The sequence below is a fragment of the Neopelma chrysocephalum genome, unplaced genomic scaffold (assembly GCF_003984885.1).
Source record: "Neopelma chrysocephalum unplaced genomic scaffold, ASM398488v2 Primary Assembly neopelma1_22, whole genome shotgun sequence".
Taxonomy (NCBI): Eukaryota; Metazoa; Chordata; class Aves; order Passeriformes; family Pipridae; genus Neopelma; species Neopelma chrysocephalum.
In genome coordinates, this window is record NW_020897689.1 from 9,846,274 (window position 1) to 9,870,019 (window position 23,746).

At 37.8% G+C, this 23,746-nt stretch overlaps 1 protein-coding gene across 6 annotated transcripts in view; it reads left to right on the top strand.

Moving 5' to 3' along the window:
• The window catches only part of NCOA2 (nuclear receptor coactivator 2), a 186,427-nt gene that overhangs the window by 70,452 nt on the left and 92,229 nt on the right, over window positions 1-23,746 (top strand). The gene's annotated exons all lie outside the window — the stretch shown is intronic.

Consider the following 23,746-nt stretch of genomic DNA (forward strand, 5'->3'; position numbering starts at 1 on the left):
CCTTAATAGGGTTGTGAAATGATATTTTCAAAATTATCTTCTAGTCAAATTGAGATTTTCTTCAATTTATGCAAGGAGGACTGTGTTACTCCACACACTCAGTGTCTATAAGATTGAACATACACTTGCCACAATGAAGAATGAATACTATACTGTGCAAAATAATAAAGCTGCTATTACAAATTGCTTGAAATACTGCATATTGAACAGAAAAAGATAGATCTCCCTGCATGTGTTATTCGGAGTGCAGCCTGCCTGCTGGGGGAGTGCGATGCACCTGCCTCCTCATCTGAGAGTGACCATGACCACGTCACCAGGGACTGAGCACGCCCCCGGTGATAGCTGGGCTTTTCAGTCTCACACGTGAAAAACACGTGTTTCCTAATGCCTAATGAGTGCAGTTAGGTCCTAGAAATAGAGATGCTTGGCAACAGTAGTCCAGTATATGCATTTTATTTACACATTTAAAAACAGTAAAATAAGATCTTAAGGTCAGTAAAACTGAGCACATTTAATACATTATGGTTCCAGTGACGTTACCGTGAGGTAAGGGCAGGCAGACAAGGACTTGTTTCAAAAACAGGAAGCACCCACATTTATATAAAATTGCACAGTTTCAGCTGTCATAAATGTGGTTTCAATGCAGTTGCAGGAGTAAAGCCCAAAGTAGTTATAACTAGCCTACTTCCTCTTCCAGTCAAAGTGCAAATAGCCATATAATTAACAATCTGTGGCTCATTTTCTCTAGCTCAGTTAAGTATTCTGTTTCGCCTGTTCAGGCACTGTATAAACACAGAGGGAACCTGACTTGGTTAAGAACGTTTTAAAACACAAATATTCCCAGTCATAACCCGATCTGCAGATTTACAGAAGAGGGTCTTCAGTTGCCCCTCGAGCTTGGCAGCAGCAATGAGACCTGTGAGTGTGCCTGGAACACTGCCAAGCTCCTTGGAGAAGAGTGAGCCTTGCCAAGTTGGCTTCTTGCCATGGTAAACTGCATGGGGCAGCAAAACCTGCTGCTGAGCCGGTAGACAGTTTTTTCTCTTTAGGGACTTCCCTTCTTACATTCCATTACAAATTGGCTTTATTCAAAGTCTTTTATCATTAATTTTTTGAGGACTGATTGCTCAGCTTTTTTGGACAGCTTTTTTCTGAGTTAATTCACCCATCCTGCCTTTGACTCTGCTCATGCACTTAGTGTGACAGAAAAGCATGAATACAAAAGGATAAGAGAGAGTTCCTCTTCTGTTCAGGTACACTCTCGGGTTGGTTCAAATGTGTTTTAGGCTGCTTGGGGAGCCTTTAAGGAGAGCCCTAACTTTTCATCCAGAAAATACCTGTCACATTTCTCTGTCTTTGCTGATATCATGCACTTGAGCAGCAAATGTACATTCCCCATGTACTCTGCTTGCTGGAAAGAGCCATTGAGGAGCCTTTACAGGGTAAGTTTGCTCTCTTAGGAGAGTTTCTCCAGGGAAGCTCTGCTTGGTTACTGAAGCTGCAGCACTTGCTGCATATGGTAATTGACAGTGCACCTTTTCTTCATGTGATAGGTATCACTGCATTTTGCAAAGCCCTGTGAGAAACCTCTAGGCAGAGGTCAATAAAGATTACTCTGTCCTAAACATAATATGGAACATTTCCTTTCCTTTCCTAGCTTTCCTCTTCAACTGTCAGATAAATAGTGGAATATCATACATTCATAGAGACCATCTTTTGTCTTTATGCTAGCAAGTCCTTAAAAGGATTATTTCATCCTGTACCAAGGTTTTCACTTCTTCAGAAAAAGCTGGCTAACCCATTTTGTTGTCACTAGAACAACCAGAAGAGCTACATCTATGACAAGAACCTTGACTCATGTTTCTGAATGGATTTTTGAAAGGAAAAACAGTCCTAACAGCCTCTGTGTAACAGCCAAGATACATCCAACAGTGATTGCAAAGGGAACCGAAATCAGGACAGAGTTCTGCATTGAGCTCCCTAGTGTTTTTGGCTATGATTTAACAGGGGAGACAAGGGAGGATCAATGAAAGTCAGAACTCCTTTGCATCCTAGAAAAAACCCTTGGTTGTTATATATACTGAAGTGTTTCTTTCATTGTAAATAAAATTTGGAATCTTTCAGGACACAACAAGTTTATAACATTTTTAATTGTATAAAGGATTTCTTCCTATTCTTGTCTTCTAATGTTTTAAGAGAACATACAGCTGCCATTCTGAAGAGGGTGATTGTACAGTTTCTGCTGCTATGTCTGCTTACTCTGTGTCTGTAGGTAATAATTTATTATAGCATCAATATAACATTACCTTCAGTCATTCAGAAGAGCCTTATCTTAGGTGTTTGCCAGAGTTACTCATGTATTTCTTTGCTTAGCGTGACATGGCCATATTTTCCTTCATGGCTTAGTTCCTAGCCCAGGCACAGGCGATGAAATGTGCTCACATTGCACTGTGTTTTATCACTGACTTAAAGGAATTGAGTGGGGTTGTGTTGTAAAAGAGGACAGTAGGGCCAGTCAGTTTGATGCAATGAATGGATTGCTCTTATTCACGGAGGAGTATGGTCCAAACAGTGGTCTCTGGGCCAAGACCAGCCTACAGGAAATTTCCATCTGCTCTGCTTTTTACCAAAGGAGACGGAGAGCAGCTTTGCAGCAGCAAATGCTGCCCAGCAACAGGACTGTGTTGGAGGCTTGCTACAATCCAGTTTAAGAGGGCTGTCTCCAAGGGAGTGGAAGTGTCTCCCTTCTCCTGTGGTCCGGCTTTATTTCCATGAGGAAATCTTGACAATATTTCTGGAGTAGTTACTTGTAGCATGTGCAGGCTAGCCAGGTTGGTGACTACCCCAAGGACTGGGAAGTGAGGTCTGTGAGAATTAGCTGGCTTGAGGTTCTGCATCGTACTGAAATAGAATTGCCAACTCCTTGTAATAAGTGACCTCTTTTAATAGAAAATCATATCCTTTAAAAACACTACATTAAAAATGACCTTATGAATTACGAGCTCACATGCCATATAAAAAGCATCTTATTTGCATATGAAGTAATTCAGATTCAAACTTCTAATTTCTGTTTGAGAAGATAAATACTAATTTTTGACTGAATTTTGATATTTTAGTTGTATATTGCCCTTAAGGAGAATTGCAAGACTAATTTGAGACTGTACCTATTAAACCAGAAAAGAGCATGGGAAGCTGGAAAGCTCTCTATATATGTAAATAATATTAATAAAATGCATAAAATTGTATGTGCACTCTTCATTGGTACGCAGTGATAGTATATAAAGTTTTTATTATCCTGAGATAATACGCATACCCATTATGTGAGAGCAATGAATACCTTTTTTATCTGTGCAGGTCATCCAAAACAAATGCCTGTAACAATCATCTCCACACTTGGTTGTGTGTTTTTGTCATCATGAGGTTAAATACTAAATTAGATTTTTATAAGATTTATAACTTTGATAACTTTTTGAATTCATTGTTTTAAGGATTTTCATGCTTACGAAACCATTAAGCTCTTGTACTAATGAAGATGGTTCAGGTGAAAATGAAACAATAGAAAAATCATATACAAATTGGGTGTTAGCTTTAAGGTCTCAAACTTACTGTAACTTGCTCTTTCAGCTGATGATAGAAAAACTTGTTACTTTTGTGTATGTGTATTTATACAAATAATATGGATTGCTTAACTCAAATACAGTCAAATAGGGGAATACATGCATTTTTGTAAGGAGTTACTGCAATTGACCTCGTCTCTAGCACGTAGAGCAGAATTGTTTTTCTTAAATAAAACCGAAAGAAAGAAATTCTCCTGCATGGCAGTTCCCTCATGTCATTGCTCTATGGACCTACGTAGAATCCAGGTACTTGTAAATTCCCCTAAGCCTCATTAGGCTCCTGCAAAGTTTCTGACTCTGGCATCAATGATCTCTTTGCTGGGGACAGATTGTTTCTCCTTATCAGGAATGGGGCCCTCATGAGTCAGCTAACCACATTACCAAGATCAGTGTTGAACTCTTGAAATTACCCCAGTAATATAGAAAATAGTATAAATTCATGGTCAGTTGCAAACTTTTTAAAATCACTTTTTGCATTGTAGAAAAATAAGAAGAGATGCACGAACTTACACAAATTACCAAGTGCCTTTATAGCATTTCCATGCTACTGGATCACCTTGGGTGATCCAAGTTCTCAACTTCACTTCTTCAGTCTTGTCATCCCTTGCAGTTGTTAGAGCTCTGCTCTAGATCAGACTTCTCTGCCAAGGTGAAAAATTTCCCTGTATTTAGACATGTTGTAGATACCTTTGGATACCTTCCTCTTTGTGTTCTTAAGAGTCAGTTCTGTTGCCTTGTTTGCCTTATTTCTTCTTTTAAACCAGGCTTTTTCCACTGTTCATTTTGCTACTGATAAACTGAGTGGACTAAGTTTCCTGTAACAGCATCCGTCTTGCTTTCCCCTGTGCAAAAAACTATTCACTTGTTCCTGGCCTGGATCATAGGTGATACCAGTCCTGTTAACAGATGTCTGAATGCTGTGTATAAATGTACACACAGTTTATTTTTTATATTTATGTATATAATATTTATAACAAACACCTGTGTTGTATAGAACTTTGAGTAATATCTAATAGCTAATATCTGGTATATAATTGTTAGTATTAATAATTTTATAATTAATTCTTTTAGATTTATATATAAGATAACATCTGCCAACCTGTTTCCCAGTTAGATAAATCTCTTCCATTGCTTTAAAATGTTGGTATCTATTTTACTTTGGTTTTTATTTGTTTGTTTAAAAGAAATGCAACGTTATCAGTAGCTTTTTCTGTTTTCTAAACATCTAATTGACTAAGACTGCTCAGTTTATGGAAGTAGTATGTGATGGAAGTATTGTATGACTTCATGTATAGCATTCTAAAGCGATGTACTTGCAGATCTAAGGTCTTGGTGTTTGCTGTAAGAGCTGCTGAGTAAAATCCTGTGGTCTTTATTGTACAAGAGGTGAGATGGTGGACTATTTTGACCTTAAAATCTATATTTTGATTTATTTATTTGGGGTAATTTTTATTCTGTCTTTTAGTAAATGATTGGACTTCATAACTATTAGAATTTTGTATGTGAACATATTCTGTGACCTACCTAGAAGTGACTTAATGCTGTTATTTGATTATTCTCTAGTATATATTACTTAACTGGTCTCAGTGACACGGGCTGGCTTATATTCTCTTGCTACATTTACGAAGGGTTTAGCAGCTAAGGGTCATGTGAAATGGAGCAATGGAACTATTCATGTGAGTGCTGACTTGTGTTTATGTTCTTGAAGACAACACACTTGCATAAATGCTAGATTAAAAAAAATTTAAAGTATCACAAATCTATCACGTATCATAGATTACAGTAAAATACATCTATGTGGAAAATTATCTCTTTATATCTCCTATTTGAAGCTAAATCGGACCCGTGTGTCTGTTTTTCTTTAAAAACTATCTAGCAAAATGTGCAAGATGGATTTTAATATTGTGGTATTACTTCTAGGTGATCTGTTAGTATAGCCAACTGTTTAGTTTGGTCCGTCTAAATTAGCTTTCTGTGAAATAGTAATAAGGTCAAATATTCTCCTTTATTTTTAGCCTCTTTTCCTGTAGAAACAAGTCACACTTGTGCACTTGTGTAGATGGACACACATCCCTTCATCTCCCCTTGGTATATTTTGAACCTATTGCTGATGACATTTTTTGGCAGTGGAGGTCTCAGAATTCAGATCCCACAAGTTTTGTGAAAATAAGTAACTGAGTATAGGTGGAAGCACCTAAAGGTGCCCTGACAGAGGGAAAGGTTGAAGCATGAAATAATTATATTAGTTGCCTGGGAATCCTAGTGATGGGAAAAAAGAGGCTTTAAACAAATGTCCCAACTGTGGGAAATGCTTTCTTCAAAGCTTTCACCTTTCTAGGCACCAAAGTCAACCAACCAGGAGGTATAAATCTGTGGGAGATGAAGCTTAATTAATTCTGTTGTTCATGGGACTACTTGTTCCTTAGATATTTAATAATAATAATATCAGTAGCATAAATGTTTCCATGCAGTATATTTTCATATATTTAATATTTAAGGTAAACATGCAGGGATATTCTTATGACAATCCTAATTTTCAGAAACATTTTTTTTGTTTTCACTGTGAACATTATTTAGGTGTTTACAGAGCATCTTCTCTCCCTATTAGGACAAACTTAGCAGTTCCTTCCCCCTACTTTTAAAACGACAGATAGTGTGAATGCTTTCCAGCCATATTTTGCATGTGGTTCTGGATTGCAACTAGCCAGAAATGCTGGAGAATTCACGGCACTGTGATTGTGCTCCAAGGGAGTTAACTGGGAAGAAAACAAAGTTGGTACAGTATGCTTACTGAATATGGAAATAATAATAATTATTAAGCTAACCAACAAGAAATGTATTCTTAATAAAATGTGTGGGTTTTTTCAGTGTAATCATATGACTGTATAATACAAAAATTGCTTTGAGAGTAGGTCAAAGATTACGCATAGCAGAGACTTGTGTGATTGGTTATGAACAAGCGAAATAGGGTAAACTTTTGACCCGGCAGCAGCAAATGGAACTGTGTAAAGCACCTACAGATGGCAGGATTTAACATATAGTCGTCTCTCGCCCTTTCACAGCAATTACTATCATATTACAGCAGGCACTGAGGGGAAGGCGCTCTGTAACTCTAATACAGTGCGTCTTTGAAAGTTTTGAATATGCAGTTGCGTTTCGTTTTTGTAGGGCCATCAATTAGTTTAGCAAGAAGAATTCCACTTTTGTTGCTTATGTTTGACTCGACGAGTTCCTGACCAGTGTGCCAAGTCCATTTGGAACAAAAAAATCATTTGAACGGTCTGAATAATTTTGATAGTTCGGATTGCAGTATAGATTTATTGCTAAGGTAGAAAGACTCAGTGAAAGTTTTATGCTGTTGTGCTGGTGATGTGGGCTTGAAGGGATGAGTGTGGTTAGCTTGAATGTGGTTCCAGAGGGATGTCTGGGAAACAAGGCCCCCAACCAGCTCCTTAGATCCTTGTGTAGATGCATGCATCTTCCTGGTTGAGTTTTAAGTTTGCAAAACGAAAACTTAAACTTCAATAAACTCTTATTTGACAGTATTGTGGCATTTAGATAATTCAGTGGCTTTTGGGTTTGTTTGTACCTATGAAATACGTGGCAAATTAGAAAAAGCGGAAGTGTCTTGTGAGTTAGAAATGAATGATTGCCATTTTCCTGTAAATTTTGCCACTTACAAAATCAGAAGCCCAGTTGCACTTTTGGCACAGACTGATAGTTCTGAAGTCATCTGAGCGTATTTTGTGCAATTCACTGCCTTTTGGGTGTTTGTGTATCTTGTGTTATATATGTGTGCAGACTTCTCCCACAATTGCTTTGGGTTTTTTTTATCATGCTTTGACGTATAGGCATTTGGGGAGAGTCTGAATTATAGAAGGCATGCTTCCTTCTACTTGTAATCCAGCCACTATCTTCCTTTCTGTCTCTGAGTTGCCTGCTGGCCTGTAATCTGATGCGTGTGCCAGATGTGGGGAGGTGGAGCAGAAGCAATCCAAGCTTTTTAGACCATTTCATGGAGGGGGTTATTTTATTATATTTGTGGTTCACAAAAATTTTCCTTTGGTTTTTCCGAATGAATTCTATGGAGAGTAGAAATTGCAAGCATATGGTAGTAAGCTAAATAAGATACTGGAAAAGTGCTCTTTGGAGGAAGGGAGAAATTTCAAATACTGATAAAGTAAAGGGTGGGTGGTTGGTTTGTTGTTTTTTTTCTTTTAAATCATGCTGAAGCTTGCACTGTACATAGACTGCTGGGTTTAATTCCATTTCTTTTTGCAGACAAATTGTGTTCATTTTAGCCATGCCTGTACCTGCAGCAAAGAGGTGCTGCTGCAAGCTTTAAAGCACTGAAATGGCTCAGTGACTGCTACTACATGAGTTTGATCTGGTCACACAAGATTTTGAACCTTTCCCGGTTGTTAAAATACAGTGAAATGAAAACTACTCTCCTTAAATGCCAAACAGCACGCACTAAGGTAGATTAATTCCTTGAGCTGCACTCAAAATTTGCCTGGACCTGTTGACCTCCTAGCTCTTCAGAGGAGGCTCAGGAGCCACAGTACTGCCCTATGCTCCCTGCTGAGTCTGGGCTGTGGGCATGACAGTGGCCTCTGCCAGAGATAGTGGATTGGCAGGGTTACCCCACAGACCTCATTAAAACATAGTTGAGTAACCTTAATCTAAGGGTAGTAGCATAATTTTTCAGCGTGAAGTGGTTGTCTGTTGTGTTCATGACTTTAATGAGTTGGGGTTTGTTTGCATGACAGCTATTTCACCTGAAAATAGGGGCAAGTTATTGTCAGCTTTCTTTCTCATAAGTACCAGTTTCATAGAGGTATTCTGGATTTGTTGCACTTGAAAAATGCAAAACCCAAAAGCAACTCTGTAGAAAAAAAAAGTTCTTATTATATGGAGTAGAAAGGGAAATGAATTAGAGGCAGGTTTCATATTTGGGAAAGAAAGTGATTTTCAGAATCACAGAATACTCTGAGTTTTGTCTAGTTATGTTCTTTTTTAAGTACAAAAAGGTATTGAAATGACCTGATAGGTCTTGAAATGTTATTATTGAAATGTTAATATTGAAACATTGTTGAAATATAATGGGATTATTCTCATAGTTTCACTGATTAAAATGGAAATGTAATTGAAGGATGTGCACTTTTCACAGGTATTTTTATTTGTGTTTTTGTATTCCAGTACCTGAAATATCTCCAACAATTGTAGTTACTTGATAAATACCCTGAATTCTGCTTTAAAATGTGACACGTATTAAGACGTCAACCAATCTGAGCAATATATTAAACCTTTAACAGTGATATGTGCTTTATAGTGCCTTCATATTCTTCTTTTAATTTTGATCATTATTTCTTGCTACCATATAACAGAGATGTTCATATATCCTAATCATTGCTGGAAATAAAATAGTTAAAATGACTCTTCTAGTATCATTCAAAACTAAGTATGAAGGTTTCCATTATGACTGGCACAAGAAGTTCTTATCTACCTTTTGGTAAGTAGGTGAAATGCCTGTGTGCAATATGCATAAGCTTAGTTTCCTTTTAGTCTTATCTAAATACCTAATTTAGTTTTCCTTTGTATGTGCTGTGAAAGAGTAACTGACAAAAGCTGTAATTTCTTAGACCACACCTTGCATATAGATTCAAGTGAAGTGTGATGGGCTTTTTCTGCTCCCAGAAGACAGCTTTCCAAACCTGGTGGAATCTTTTCTTATTGTCCCATATTGAGGCATTTCTGACCTGTGTCAGAACCTGGCCTGACTTGATTTTGAAGTTAGTGTGGTGGGAGGGCACCATCATCACCGTACCACTAATATTTAGGTTACTACAAGTGAATCATTGCCATAAGAGTATTCATTCTGGATATTGAGAAGTTTTTAAATTGTCAATCAACCATTGTATAATCATTACAAATAAATTAATACATAAATTATTGTATATAGTATAGCACAGTTATTTTCATGCTGCTCACCAAGCTAAGTACTCGCTGTACAATTGGAGGATAAAAGTAGTAATCTGCCCATACAGATCCAGCTAAAAGAAATGTTTTTCTTGATACATTTAAGTTGCTAGTGGAAGAGTAGACAAGGTGTAGATTTAGAGTTTGGGGTTCGGGTTTTTTTGTCATTGTTGTTGTTTTTTGTTTGTTTATTTTTTGGTGGGATTTTTTCCCTTTACATAGAGCATCAAAATTAAAATAGAAATATTTATTCTAAGAAAGTGTTGAATTTGACTCTCTTCATTTGTAAATGAGTGAGGAACTCCGCAGGTCTCCATTCCTGAGGTGTGTGATCTTCTGAGAGAGATTTTCTCTTTTCCCCACCTAAGCTGTGAAGATCACTGGCCTTGCACAATGTATGTGACATAACAAATACCTTCAAAATGAAAAAAATAACTAGATACATTTGTTTTCCATAAGTCATGAAAGTTAGGTCAATATATGTCTTTAGTAAAAGGAGGGGAGGCAGGAACATGATATCTGTGCCCCTCTTGGATCAGGGGCCGTTTTGACCTCCTGACAGTCAGTCCTGAGGAGCAGTAGGATCACTGGTAGGGTGCAGATTAGTGAAAGCTGATTGGCACCAAGCACCAACCCTTCCCATGTTTGTAGACGTGACCACTTACAGCTAATAAGCTTATAATAATTTCTGCTTAAGCACAGGTGGTGAAAGTAGCAGTGAAAAAAAAAAGGTAAGGAGCTTAAATACAGAGAAGGTATGGGGCGAAGGGTGATGAAACATGTGCTGTGTGTGGTAATTGTCCCTTATCTTTGGCACGGTGGCTTGTGTTTATCCTGGTCCTCAGTGCTGATACTCCTGTTTACATGACAAATGTCGGGTAGCGAAATCAGGGACTGAACTCCAAAAAGAAGCATTACATATGTCTCTGTTACATTCAAATATTTTTGCAGTTAGGCATAAATATCAAGACTTCAAAAGGTGTCTTGTAGATCTCGTGCAGGAAATTTTTGATGACATACACGCATTTCGTTTTACTGTCTGAAGGACTTAATTTGTGCAGAGGAATATATTTTGTTTGGCCTTCGGAATGATTTTGCTTTTGAAAGCTTAAAAAATTCTCCTCTCTAAACCAGATTGCTTTGCTGTAGATGACTTGATTGGAAAATAGCATGTGCCTCCATGCCTACTTTGCATTTGGTACCTAAATAGAGTAAATTCAGCTTGGAGAGGCTTGGGAAGAAGAGAAGGATTTAAAAATATTCCCCTTTAATTAATCTCAGGAAAATTCTGGCGAATCTGTCATTTCTTAGTGCATGCTGTATGTCTTTAAACTGCATTCTGATTGCATAGACATGTCAGGTTGGGGATCCTCCCCCTCCCCCCAACAATACTTTGGTGTGTCAGTAATGAGGTTTTGGGTTTACCTCATTTTAGTACCTGATGAATAAGGACATGTGTGCTTTTTATGACTTCTTTTTCTTTTTAAAACCTAGTTTTCTGTAAAGCAAACATTTCAGGGGTGTTGTTAGTTAAATCTAGCTTTGAAATGCTGACCTTTTATGAAATAGTGTTTCACTGCCAATTGTTATAAGCCAGTGGTGATAATTTCTTCCTGCTGTAAAGTAAAAGTCTTTAAACATCATGTTATTTGAACAGAGTAATCTCCCTCTGTGGCAGATTATAGTAGCTTCTTTCTTTGGGGAAAAAGAAAAAGAACCAAACATAAGCAAAACGAAGAAACAAACCCAAGGCTTGTATCTTTGTTATCTTGGCTAACCCATAAGGACCTTGGCTACTACTACTCCTGCACTTCAGAGGGCAGCTGAACAGATAATTTATGCAGGTTATATGCTTCTAAGTTCTCAGCAGTCTGAGACAACATAAGGACTCCATCCTGAATAGTAAGAACATTCTGATCTTAATTCAAGAAAGCATTTACACATAATCTTTACTGCTAAGGCCATGAATGGAGCTCTGTACTTAATGTTAGGTAAGACAGTTCAGAGAATTGCAAGACTAAGTATTTAATCCAAAGCATTATGACTGTGGTGTTAACTAACAAATAAACTGTCTTCCCAGTCCTACATTCTCCTACATGTTCTTATATTTACGTATCAGTTTGGGATTGCGACAAAACAGTTTTCTATACAAAGCTTTTTGCACATTTATTTTTTATTTAAAGTATTTTTCAAAATTTAAAGTGAAATATTAACACCAGGGGAAACACCACTTTTTTTAGCCCATGAAAATAAAAAATAGTATCTCCTAGAATTTTTGATGTAGCTCAGTTCTGGTTTGCATAACTTAAGTCCTGTTAGTGTATCATCTTCTGGTAAAGTTGTGTCCAAGAACATCTCATTGTGGAAGAGGACAGCTTTGTTTAGATCCCTGTTTAGCAGATCGTGACAGCTCTGCCTCTAGATCCAGTGCCCTTTCCAGAGTGATTGCACAAGATTATTCTGGAGAATTTCTGTGCTGTTGTGCTACCACATGCCTAGAGTTAGTAATTTTTTCTCCTTTCTCTCCCAGGAATATGTTTAGACTTCTGTATTTTTAAAGAGCTAACATCCATCATGCTTTCTCGTGGGTACCGTTGAATTTTAAGGCAGTACCTGCCTGTTTTAATAGTGTCACTGTAAGTTGCAACCTAATTCAAAAAGGCAGTATGCCTGATACTACCCGCTTAAATACACGTGGCTTACTAAATGACCTTGAATAGGTTATTTCATATCTCTGTTCATCCTGAGATCTATAAACTTCAGCTAATAAAACATATATCTACCTTTGCAAAAGCTCTTTGAAATCCATGAGTAAAAGGTATCCACTAAGGTCAAAATATGAATTATTTATTGCTACATGACATGCACAGCATGCAGACTGTAAGGTTATAGATATCTTGTCTGTTCCTTTTTCCCCTGAGAATAAAAGTCACGCCTTCAGAGCTCTACTTAAAAAAGAAGTATTCATCGTATGAAGTCTAATATAATTTTATATTTATATGAGTGTGTGATAATACTGAAACTTTGGTATATTCAAGGAATTGGTTTCAAGTGTCAATATCCAGTTTCCTATGACAAGTGCATATGCAGTTTTCAAAATAATAAGCATTTATAAAATAAAGAATGAGTATGAGAGGACCAAAAAGAATAGTTAGAGGTGAGGCAAAGATTGAGTTTTGAAGTAAGCAAATCAGAATTTTATGCTATCAAAATTGTGGTAGAGTTACTACAGAGTAACAGATTACTTGACTTCCAATTGATTGCTAATACTTGTAGCCATTATCTGTTTTCTAATATTTGACATGCCAGCAATATAATTTAAAGAAACTCATTTGTCTTTTAGTATGTTTGCTGGGATTTATTGTAGGCCCTACTTGTCATCAAAAAAGTTGTGTTCTCTGCTTACTGTTTACATTATTTATTTATTAATTTAGGTATGTGTTATGTGTATCTGTATATGTGGCTTATCTTGAATATGTATATAGGTAGATACAGATATAAAACATACAGAAAGCAAGAATAAGTGTATGCAAGTCAGTTTGGCCTTTACTCTTCAACATGAACATTCTCAATTGTACTTGGAAATCAGGAGGCAACTAGCACAGGTTTTGAAGGACTGCTGTGCAAGTTCTTGCTGACATATCCTACTAATAATTGGATTTCTCTGTATCAGTTTTGGCTTCTGAAAGAGTGTAAGGAATGGTCTTCAGCAGAGCACGATTAAATTACCTAGCAACGAGATCCGGGACATTAGCGTAAATCTGAAGTGCTCGGCCTTTAATTCAAGTCTAAATATTATGTCAGATTTGTATCCAGCTAAATCCAAAAGAGCCTTTAACTGTTTGGGATAGGCCCAGACTCTTTAAGTACTGACAACAGATGCAAGAGGGTTCTTGCACAGATTTTAAAACTTCTCTGTGGATAACAGATTCCTGGTTAGGTTTGGTTCTCTACTATTAGGTTTGGTTCTGCAGTCTTGGATGAGGGGCACTTTTACAGCTGAAGTCATGTCCAGTTGAAAAGACTAGAGAGATGTTACTAGAAAACAAATTGTGATGGAGAAGGGAAGCAGTGGTATGCCCAAGTTAGACTTGATTTTTCAGAAATCTGTTTAAAGAAAAATTACCTCTGCATGTCAATGCATTTGGTTTAGAAGACTGTAATTCAAGATCATAGTAAAAGTAAAAGTGACTTGTTAAAAGGAGCCATCTGCTTGGAAATATTTCCCTATATGTTGCTTTCCATTTTGGTCCTCTTCCATTACATTTTAGGCATTGTTTTACATGTTCTTTATATTTTTTGGGTACTTTTATCTAGCCTTCTTCACAGCTGTAGAATCTGAGGTCTTGTCTAGTCTCATTTTTCTTATCTATCCACTTCTCTGACTCTAAGAATGGCTGAGGTACTGCAGACTGTATATTAATAAAGCTAATTCATCTATATAAATTTACATATAGCATAGATATTGAGTGTGATGTATTAAAGGTTGCAGGGATTCTGTGTCATGGAAGCTTCCTAAGTACCTAAACCCTAAATGGCTGCTTTACCACTTCCTCTTCTTTCTCCGTGTCCTTCTCAGTAATCTCCATTTCAAATACAAATGTTAGTGTCAATGTTATGTGGGGGGATACCCAGCTCAATATTTCCTTTGCTTTTTTTCCCCCCTTGTATTATGCTATATTTAAAGTCATAAATAATATTGCAACCACAGTTGTTTTTTGGGGGTTTTTTTAAACCCTGCTTTAGTAGAGAAGAACAGCATTGCAGCCAGGACTGTAATCTCGTATTGTCTGGTTCTCTAAAGCTGAGGCATTTTAACTGACCCTATTACTTAATTCCCATCACTCATTACTTCCACTGAGGGCTCTTCACTGTTGACCCTCTCAAAAAGTGTTCTTACATGTGCCCCTCAGTGCCAACTGTACATTCTTGTACATAGTATTGTACAGCCAGCATATTCAGAATTGCATTAAATCAAAAGTCTCCAGGCAGCAGGTAATTTAAGAAATTGCATCACTCTTGGCTGATAGGGACATAGATTTGCCATTCTTTATAGGTTTCTTTTCATAGTTTTTAAAATTTATTTTATTTTAGATATCTTTTTATCTGGAAGGGCTTACATTTCTGAATGGTCATCACTGTATGTTGCAGCCCTTCCCATGTAAAATTAAAAACAATGGAAAAGTTGGGGATTTTTTCCAAAAACCTTTCAAGGAAAAAGAATTCCTTCAGCAGCCCACTGATACATTAACTTTCTTTGAACAGTAACATCAGCAAGCACATGCAGTGTCAAATATGCTTATCAAGAGAATCACTCCAGTTTGAGAACAAAGCTCCCTTTAGTATTAACTAATGGCCTCGATTCACTTAAATTATATTGTATCCACCCCTGTTAGGCTGTCTGGGAGAAAAGTGGTTGTCCCTGAACCTTGACTGTGCTAAGTTAAAACCATTTTCAGAAATATGACTGGCTATCAGAGCGTCTGTTTAGCTATTCCAAAACAACAGTATCTAAACCCCACCACTCCCATAGAATCACAGAATAGTTTTGGTTGGAAGGGACCTTACAGATCATCTCTTTCCAACCCCCCTGCATGGACAGGGCCACCTTCCACTAGACCAGATTGCTCAAAAGCCCCATCCAACCTGGCCTTGGACACTTCCTGGGATGGGGCATCCGCAACCTTTCTGGGCCATTCCCTCTTGTCCTGTCAGTACGTGCCTTTGTAAAGAGTCTCTCCTCAGCTTTCCAATAAGCCCCCTTTAGGTACTGGAAGGTTCTGTAAGGCCTTCCTGGAGCCTTCTCTTCTCCAGACTGATAACCCCAACTTTCTCAGTATGTCTTTACAGGAGAGGTGCTCCAGCCCTCTGATCATCTTTGTCTTCCTCCTCTGGGCTCACTCCATCAGGTCCATGTCCTTCCTGTGTTGAAGGCTGCAGACCCTGATGCAGCACTCCACGTGGGGTCTCAGAAGTGCAGAGTAGAAGGGAAGAATCAGCTCTCCTGACCTGCTGATCACATATGCAATAAAGAGAAAATCAACCTTCCAGTGTCCATGACCCTACAAGGCTTTATCAGTCCAAATTAACACTGAAATGTCATCTGTAAATCCATAGATACAAATGCACATCGTAGAACAAAGTCACAAGATGGTCTTGAAATATTTCTCAGCAAGTAAGGCTGGATTGCCTTTGGTCAACAGTAGTGACCATACTTGCAGTTTAAGGTGGTCCTGTGGGACATCCTGCTTCTCAGGTGGAGGTCTAGTTTGGAAACAGAGCACATCAGTTCTCTCACAGTTGCTTTGGTTGTCTGTTGGCTTGTGGTCGAATTTCTGACTTTTGAAAGTAAAGTATGGCTTTATGTCCAGATTATTTCACAGATCATCTCTGTCTTCTTTTGCCATACTGATGTTAAAATTGCCAGCAAAATGTTCTCTTTGAGACCTTTTTGTCTTAATGCGTTACGTGCCCTGCCTATTTTCTCTGTAGTTTTGGGGAAGAAATTGCACAGCAGAAAGGACAGTTAATTTCAGGGACTTGGCTGATTTCTTCGTAAAAGGATATTTGCTTCAGTCAAGGTAAATGGCTTATACAACGTTATTTATTATTATATTATTAACTTGAAGCTTGGAAGATGTAGGTTCTTAAGAACCTGGGGGAGGCAATTTGTAAAAATCTAAATAACTCATAAATCTTGTATTAAGGGTTATTTGCTAATGGTTTTAAGAAATAATTCTGTGAACTGTCAAGTACTGCTGTTTTGAGATGAGAGTTGTGACAGCCATGTTTTTGAAAGATAAAGATGGGAATCTCTTTGCCTAAAGAAAAGGAATGAAATAGCCACATATTCTTCCAAACTTGACTTTTCTCCCCATTTAACTGACCTTGTACCTTCTCGTGCTTCAGTATAACATGTTCAAGTGCAGTCTTTAAGAAAATGAAAAGCACCACTCGTATTGTTGATATTTTTGTTAGATTAAAGTAATACTTTTGAGATTGCTTTTGTGGAAAATCTAAAGTTTGCAAACATGGTATGGGTCAATTTTACATTAAGGGAAGACCTGTCAGACCTGCTATTTGCAGTTGGTAGCAGTTCTAATGTGTCTGTCATCTATTTTCAAAGATTGTGTCTGACTTTTTCATATTGATGTATAGCATAACATCCATAAATGTGTGCAGGAGTTCTCAGGATGGAACAGGACTTGCTGTATGTTCTATGTATTTCACATTAAAATGATTGAGCTGTATTCTGTTTCTGAGCTTTTCCCTTCAGTCATACATATGCACCTACTTTGCAGTTCATTTTAGGAAAAAACTAGAACAAACTGAAGTTGTAAAATAGATTTCCATTTTGGAATTCAGTGTGTTGAACTTTTTAAGGGTTAGCAGTAGACCCAAGTCCTGGCAAGTTTCGTCTTATCATAGACTTAAATATTCAACACTTACCCCGCTGGGGCTTATTTGAGATTATGTAGTGTTTCTGCTCAGAATTAAGTCTCTGTAAGAATGTGATGTCTTGTTTCTACTGCAAATATTTGCCTGCATACCTGAAATTTATTGTTTATTTAAATTAAATTAGTATTGTCTTCCATGTTTTATGGCTGCCATTTGTTATTACTGCCACTTGTAGCAAACTTGCACTTTTGTCTGATGAGAAGTGAGCAAGTCTGGTTTCTGTTGAACACATGACTGTCATTATGTTAAATATTCCTTAATAGCCTACATTCAGTGATTGCTGTTGAATTATCACAAAGGGGTTTTTCCCCTGTTTTATTCTCACAAGCGAAATTTGAAGTTGTTGAATTTTCAGAATACTTCAGTTAAATCCCAATTTTGCCACAGCTACATCATTATAAAAAGGAGCACAGATCAATTGTCCTAAAGCTGATTTTTATTTCATAGCAGAGCATTTAATTGTTTTATTGCAAGTCAAATTCCAAGTTAATTCCAATGGCTTCTACTTTTCCTTTCACTTTTTGTTTTACTTGATAGGCTGCAGTCTCTGGCTTTTGGTTTTCTCATCAAACAGTGACAGCCCTTGCAGGAGTACTTATGCTTGGGCTCAGTTAAACAGGGCTTTTTTCATGGTTCTGTCTAATACTGATAGAAACTACCACTTGAAAACTCCTAATAGAAAACCTGACTTTCTTCAGTTTCTCCTGTACCTCATATCATCCATTGATATTCGGATGTTTCATAATAACAAAATTTGTAACATGACCCTGTGTACCACATTCTAAATGTTTAAGGCAAGAGGTCAGTACTTAGTGTTTGCTGTTCGTCGCCATTGACTTAATGCTGCTTCAGGTGCTTGTCAGATTTGAGTGGATGATGCAACCTTAAATTAACTTATTATTTATTCTCAAATTTTTAAAGAGCAACTGTCTCTGTGTTCCAGTTTCTCACATGTGATGCTAGTTGTAATCAGTAGCATTTCCTTTCTTCAGCGAGGTCTTTTGGCGGGCTCTGAAAGGCGAGAATTTCAGGATCTGCAAGATCCAGTCCCTTGTGTGTTTCCTCCTTGCTGCTGGTGGGAACCAGCTTTTCAAATGCAAGACAATGTCTGCAAGCCACTAGCAATTAGAAGACAACTGCTGAACATCAACAAGACATGAGATTTTTATGACTTCCTAGGAAATGTTAGCTTTCTCTTCAAAACAATGTCTAGGTGCAGAGACCCTCATATTCATCACCAGTATGCCAGAGTAATTTGCTGTATCCTGAACTAAAGGTGGATACTAGAGGTCCCACTTGCACTAAACACATCTGCAACTTTGTTTCAAGGGAAACCACAGGCAATGTATCAAATCTTGCTGAGTTCACATGGTGTTGCTTTTACAGCCAGATGGGGCATTAGACTGTGCCGCCCTGCCTGGTTATCAGAAACCTTGAATTTACCAAATTATTTCTTTAATCCTCTACCTTGATTGAGTCATGATGTCGTTTAGAAATATTTTATTTATAGATAAAACTACATGAAAGAAAACCTACCTTATCCTTGGATGAATGAGTGTGATTTTGTTCTTCTATTAATAATAAACATTTTCTTGTCTGACTTTTGTCTAGTTTAAACTCTTGTCTAATTCAAATCTCAGCCATTGAATCTTGCCAGCTGTTGGTCCACACATTTCAGGAACCTTTTATTATTAGAAGTCTTTTCCTGTATGAGTACTTCTGTTCTGAGTTGAGGTAAAATAATGAGTTTGAGCTGATTTTAAAAATATATTCACTGGAAGGCACATTCAGTAGAGCTGAAAGTAATTTATTTTTTAAAAATCCTGGATTCTTCATAATTTAGCTACATTATATTAAAAACGCATGGTAGCACTCAATGTTATTATATTTATGTAATGTATTGTGTTAATATAACATTTATTTTCAATGCTGTCGTATTTCCAGTTTAGTTCTGGTTTTCTCTGCTTGCTCAACTTCCTGTGCTGAGTTCCTCTCATAGTCCGTCAGCATGGAGGGAAGCAACTCACTGTCTTGAACTTGTCTCTCTATGGGTTAAGGCCCATTTCCACCAGAGAGCATCTCTCTGTGTATAATCCCTAGAGAGCACCAGCAAGCACCCTGTACCAGAGGCTCTGAGGAGGGAACATTACCCTTTTTTAGGTTCCAGGAAGAGAAAGACCTGAGCCAGGAGCTGACCATTTCTAGATTGCAATGAAAGAACCCCTTTTTCTTATCTTGTATCCCTTCTTAATAAAAGGCAAAGGAGTGCAGCAGTAGAGATTAAAAACAAACAAAACAAAAACAAACAAACCAACCCCCTCCAATAAAAACCCAAAAAACAAAACAAGAAAACCTCATCAACCATTACTGAAAAATCTCCATTAACCGTAATCATCAAACTTGTCTTTAAAAAAGAAAGAGAACACAACTGTCAGTGGACATGCCCATACAGAACTTAATTGCTATATATAGCACACACCTCAGTCTTGAATTATCCAGTCAGCTATTGCAGAAACTTGCACACAGAATGCTCTGAATGCATGGCTGGGTGCACGCTTATGAAGTTATGAGAGCCTTGGTGAGCTGTCTTCAAGAAGCATGGACATCTCCATACTACAAAGAGAAGTAACAGTAATATCTGAGAGGTTCAGAGAGGAAGGAGTGTCTTTTCCTTGCCCTCAAATGGACAGAAGTCAAAAGGTATTTAGCACTGTAGGTATATATACTGCTAATACAGAGACTGACTGTGAGAAATGCCAAGCGCTACAAATACTGGTGCAAGTACATTTGATTTGACTCCTGTGCCCCTCAAGAGAAGATACAAAGGTCAGAAAAACTAGATTTATCCACATTATCCTATTTATTTTTCCTCAGCTGGTAAAAGGAAAAAATCCTAGTTTTCAAGTACTGATGAATTAGGAGTTCCTAAACTGATAAAAGGTTGATGTCATTGCCACATACATCAACAGGTTTCCAGTTTTGACATGAAAACCCCAATGTTTTTGTCAGTGTTCAGATAGATGAATTTTTTAAAAAAAACCAACCTAATATTTGAGAACCATATGTTTTCTGCTACATTTACTGAAATATAACAAATATAAATCACTGTACTGTCTTTGTTCTTGACCTGAGCAGCAATATCCTTATTGTGCATCTTGGCAGCCAGTCCTAATAGTTTCTGGTTGTTGTTCTCTGTGCTGCTGTGGGCTTTGCCCTTCCAGTCTTTCTCACAAAGAGTACTTAATGCTGCCTAGTCAGCTTTCCTAAAAGTCAGTGACCTCTTGTCTTGAATAAAGCCTAGTGAGTCAGCTTTGTAATCTTTCAAACACAGTTTGAAGTGTCTTGCTATTTTGCCATGCAAATGAGGGCTGTCACTATGTCTGTCAATTAGGGCACCCCTTTGGGTACTCCAAACTGAGAGGATTGAAGGGATTATGAGGGTGGAATTGGGTCCTCCTGAATATGGTATAGAGGGTGAGAGAAATCATGTTTTCGGATTAAAAAGATTAAAAAGGTGTTTTGAGATTGTTTTGCCAGTCCTTACCTCAGATATGGGTATGTTAGAAGAAGGGCAAACACCACCAGATTGTGCTGTGGTATGTCCTGTCTCTGCCCAATTCACTCTTTCTTAAGAAAAATAAATAAAGAGAAAACACAAATGTAAGAAAACTGTGAAATGCATGCAATGAAAGCAGTGTTCTGTTTATCAATTTTAATTATTTGATCATGTTAGAATATAAATTGTAAATGTTTTAGTGGAGGTGTAGCTTCCCTGTGTCTACTGCAATGCCACCTGTGGCTGGGCAAAAAAAAAAAAAAAGAAATATTAATGAAATATATTTCTTAGCGAAAACTTAAATGAACCTCTTCTGCTGTGTCTTATCCTAACGTGAAAAAATCTGTAGTGCCAGAATTAGTTTTAAAGGTCACCTGCTCATCCCCAAATTATGTGTATGATTCCTGTGAAACTATTTGAAAGGAAACAACTCTGTCATTTCCATTGGAAGCATGTATTTGCAGCCTGATAAAACCAAAGAGCCTTTCCTTCTTTGCTGTTGCATATTCTCTTATTTACATTCAGAGCAGTGTTTTCCATCAGGAATAATTTTTCACTCATTTCTTCTTTACCTTTTTGTCTAGAATGACTCTATACACTGCAGTGAGATAGTCCCTCTTTTCCCTTAGCTTTCTTTGTACACTGTTCTTCACTAAGCAATCTTTTTAACAACATCTGTGTACTTTTGCTCCTTTTTCAGCCTTCAACTCCTATTTTATAGCTACAATGACTCTTTTCTGTTGCCTCCTTATTATTACACATAATTCTTTCCTTAATACTGTAATTATTGTGTTTGTGCTCACCATATTGTTTTGACTTTGAATTTCTCATTTAATGATTCCTGTAAATATTAGCAGTACAGTTCTAGTTAAGGTACCTGAGTGGGATGCTCCCATTTTTTATGTTTTCCTTAGACTGGTAAGTGAACACAAGTGAAGTGTTTTGTGTGTGTGTGTCCTTGTGAAAGCTTATTTTTCTTCTGATACTTGTCTGTTAATATATTTTCTTGAATATCAGATATGCACTCTGTAATCTTAAGTTTTTGTCGCATTTGTATCGTTTTCCAATTTCACCAGTATGCATGGTGCATCTTCTTTGGCTAAGGAATTCATATGGAAGATGCAAGTGACATAAAGTTAAGCTCACAAAGCAGTTCTTGTTCTATTGGGCTTAGTTATGTGTAGCTCCAAATGATGTTCATTCTGCTTACCCTGTATAATGTGGTGCTTTGAAATGGCAGGACATTCACAAAAAAGATGAGGAAAAATAAACCATGTCAATTTAGTGTGTATATGTTTTTCTGCTGAATATAGTCTCCTTATGGAACCAGATTATTTCCTCCTGGACTGAGGATCCTTCTCACAGATTTTCCTTAAAGCATGGAAAAGGGCAGAGTAGAAAAGAGGATTCATGCTGCTGCAGAAGGGGGCCCCATTCCCATTCCACTTTCAGCTTCTCTGCTGCAGAAACATTGTGCCTCAGCTTTGATGGTAGCGTTGGGGCAGGGTTTCCCCAGAGCCTTGGGAAGGGCTGCTTTCCTAAGTAGAGCTGTCCTTGGGGAGTGGTGTAAACAGAAAGGGTGACAGGGCAGCGTTGGCAAAGATGGTGTGTACAGGATAGTCACTGTTTCCTCATGATTTCCATTTTATTTTCCTATAAGTGCAACCACAGTCTTTACACAAATCTTTTCAGTTTCTGGAGAAACCATAAGTTTATGATCAGTGTTGTCTTAAAGAGGAACGATGTGGTGTAATGGGAAAAGATGGAAATAGAAGGAGAAAAGGAGATAAAACTGCAGAAGTTGTTTTGTGGGCTTGACAATTACTTAAAGGTGCTTCATCCACCGCTTTCTTAAACAGTTTGCAAATCCCAGCGATGAAATGTCTGGGTGAGGCTACACTGATCTGTGCCCACCTGCACTGCCTAGTGCTGTCAGAGGTGGGCAGAGCTCGGGGAATAAATTGGATATATTAATGCTGTGTGCTAAGGTAACAGGGAAATGGTGTGCTAGTGCAGAAGAGGAAAGGCTTGTTCTTTGAGTCTAAGAACTACTTCAGTGAAGGCAGGAGAGAGCAGTGTGCTTGTATGTGTACTTTGCATTTTACAAGCAGGAAACCTAAATGCTGAGGTGCAAACCTTCCTGGGGCTTGGTATTCAGGAGGGAACTCTGAAGCTGAAGCTTAGGTAGGTTTCTCCACTGGGCAGTGTATTTAAAAAATGCTTGAGATGTTTGTCATAGTACTGAGTTAAAGTAAGATAAATAATGTCACTTAAAAAAAAAGAGAAAAAAAAAGAGAGAAAACACTGATACTGGAGTTTGTAGTGTGAATCATTTATTATTTGTGCTTTTTTGCATTTGCGGGAGAGTTGGGTGCTGGGAGGAGTTGAACCCTAGGGTGTTGCTGAGAGAAGAGTGTTTACTGTAGTAGAAGTAAAATTACAGGCAAAAAATTAAAGTACTCTAGAGTGAAAAGAATAATTTTAACATGCCAGATAGTCAGTATTAAGCATGCTTAATATTCAGTTTAGTCTCATATGACATGTCTATGACCAGTGTGTGTGCCCCAACAAAGGCACCGCCTAAAAATGTATTCGCTAATTAGTTTTGATGCAAGAAGTAGAGAGAGCCCATCTATGCCTCTTCTCCACCAACAGCACAATTTGCTTTTTGGTAGAAGAAGATGCAAAACGATTTCAAGTGTGCCAGGTTTGGGTTTCCCCGGGAGTCGTACCCTTAACATCAGCAGAAGGGAGGGAGGGGAGTTACTCTGTTATCATCAAGCTCTGCTAATGTAGCCCGGGCGCCACGTGACTGCAGAAAAGGCTATTATCTCAATGAAAAGGAAACTGCTTTTTAGAGCAGCAACAGAACAGAAGCAGGAGGAATTTTCGAGTACTCCACCATGCTGGATTGTCAAAGGGGGATCTCTCTGATCAGCAGTTAGGGAAGGATTAGCGTGGCCAGTTTGTCAGCTGTCATTAGAAGCAGATGACAGAGATGATAAGCTGCTGTGTGCGCACGTCCTCACTCAGCATGTGCTTTGGTTTACATCAAGACATAACACTGGTTTGGGATAATGGAGAGCTGATATTTTTAAGGCTGTAAATTTACTGGTAATTGTATCTTCTCCCCCCC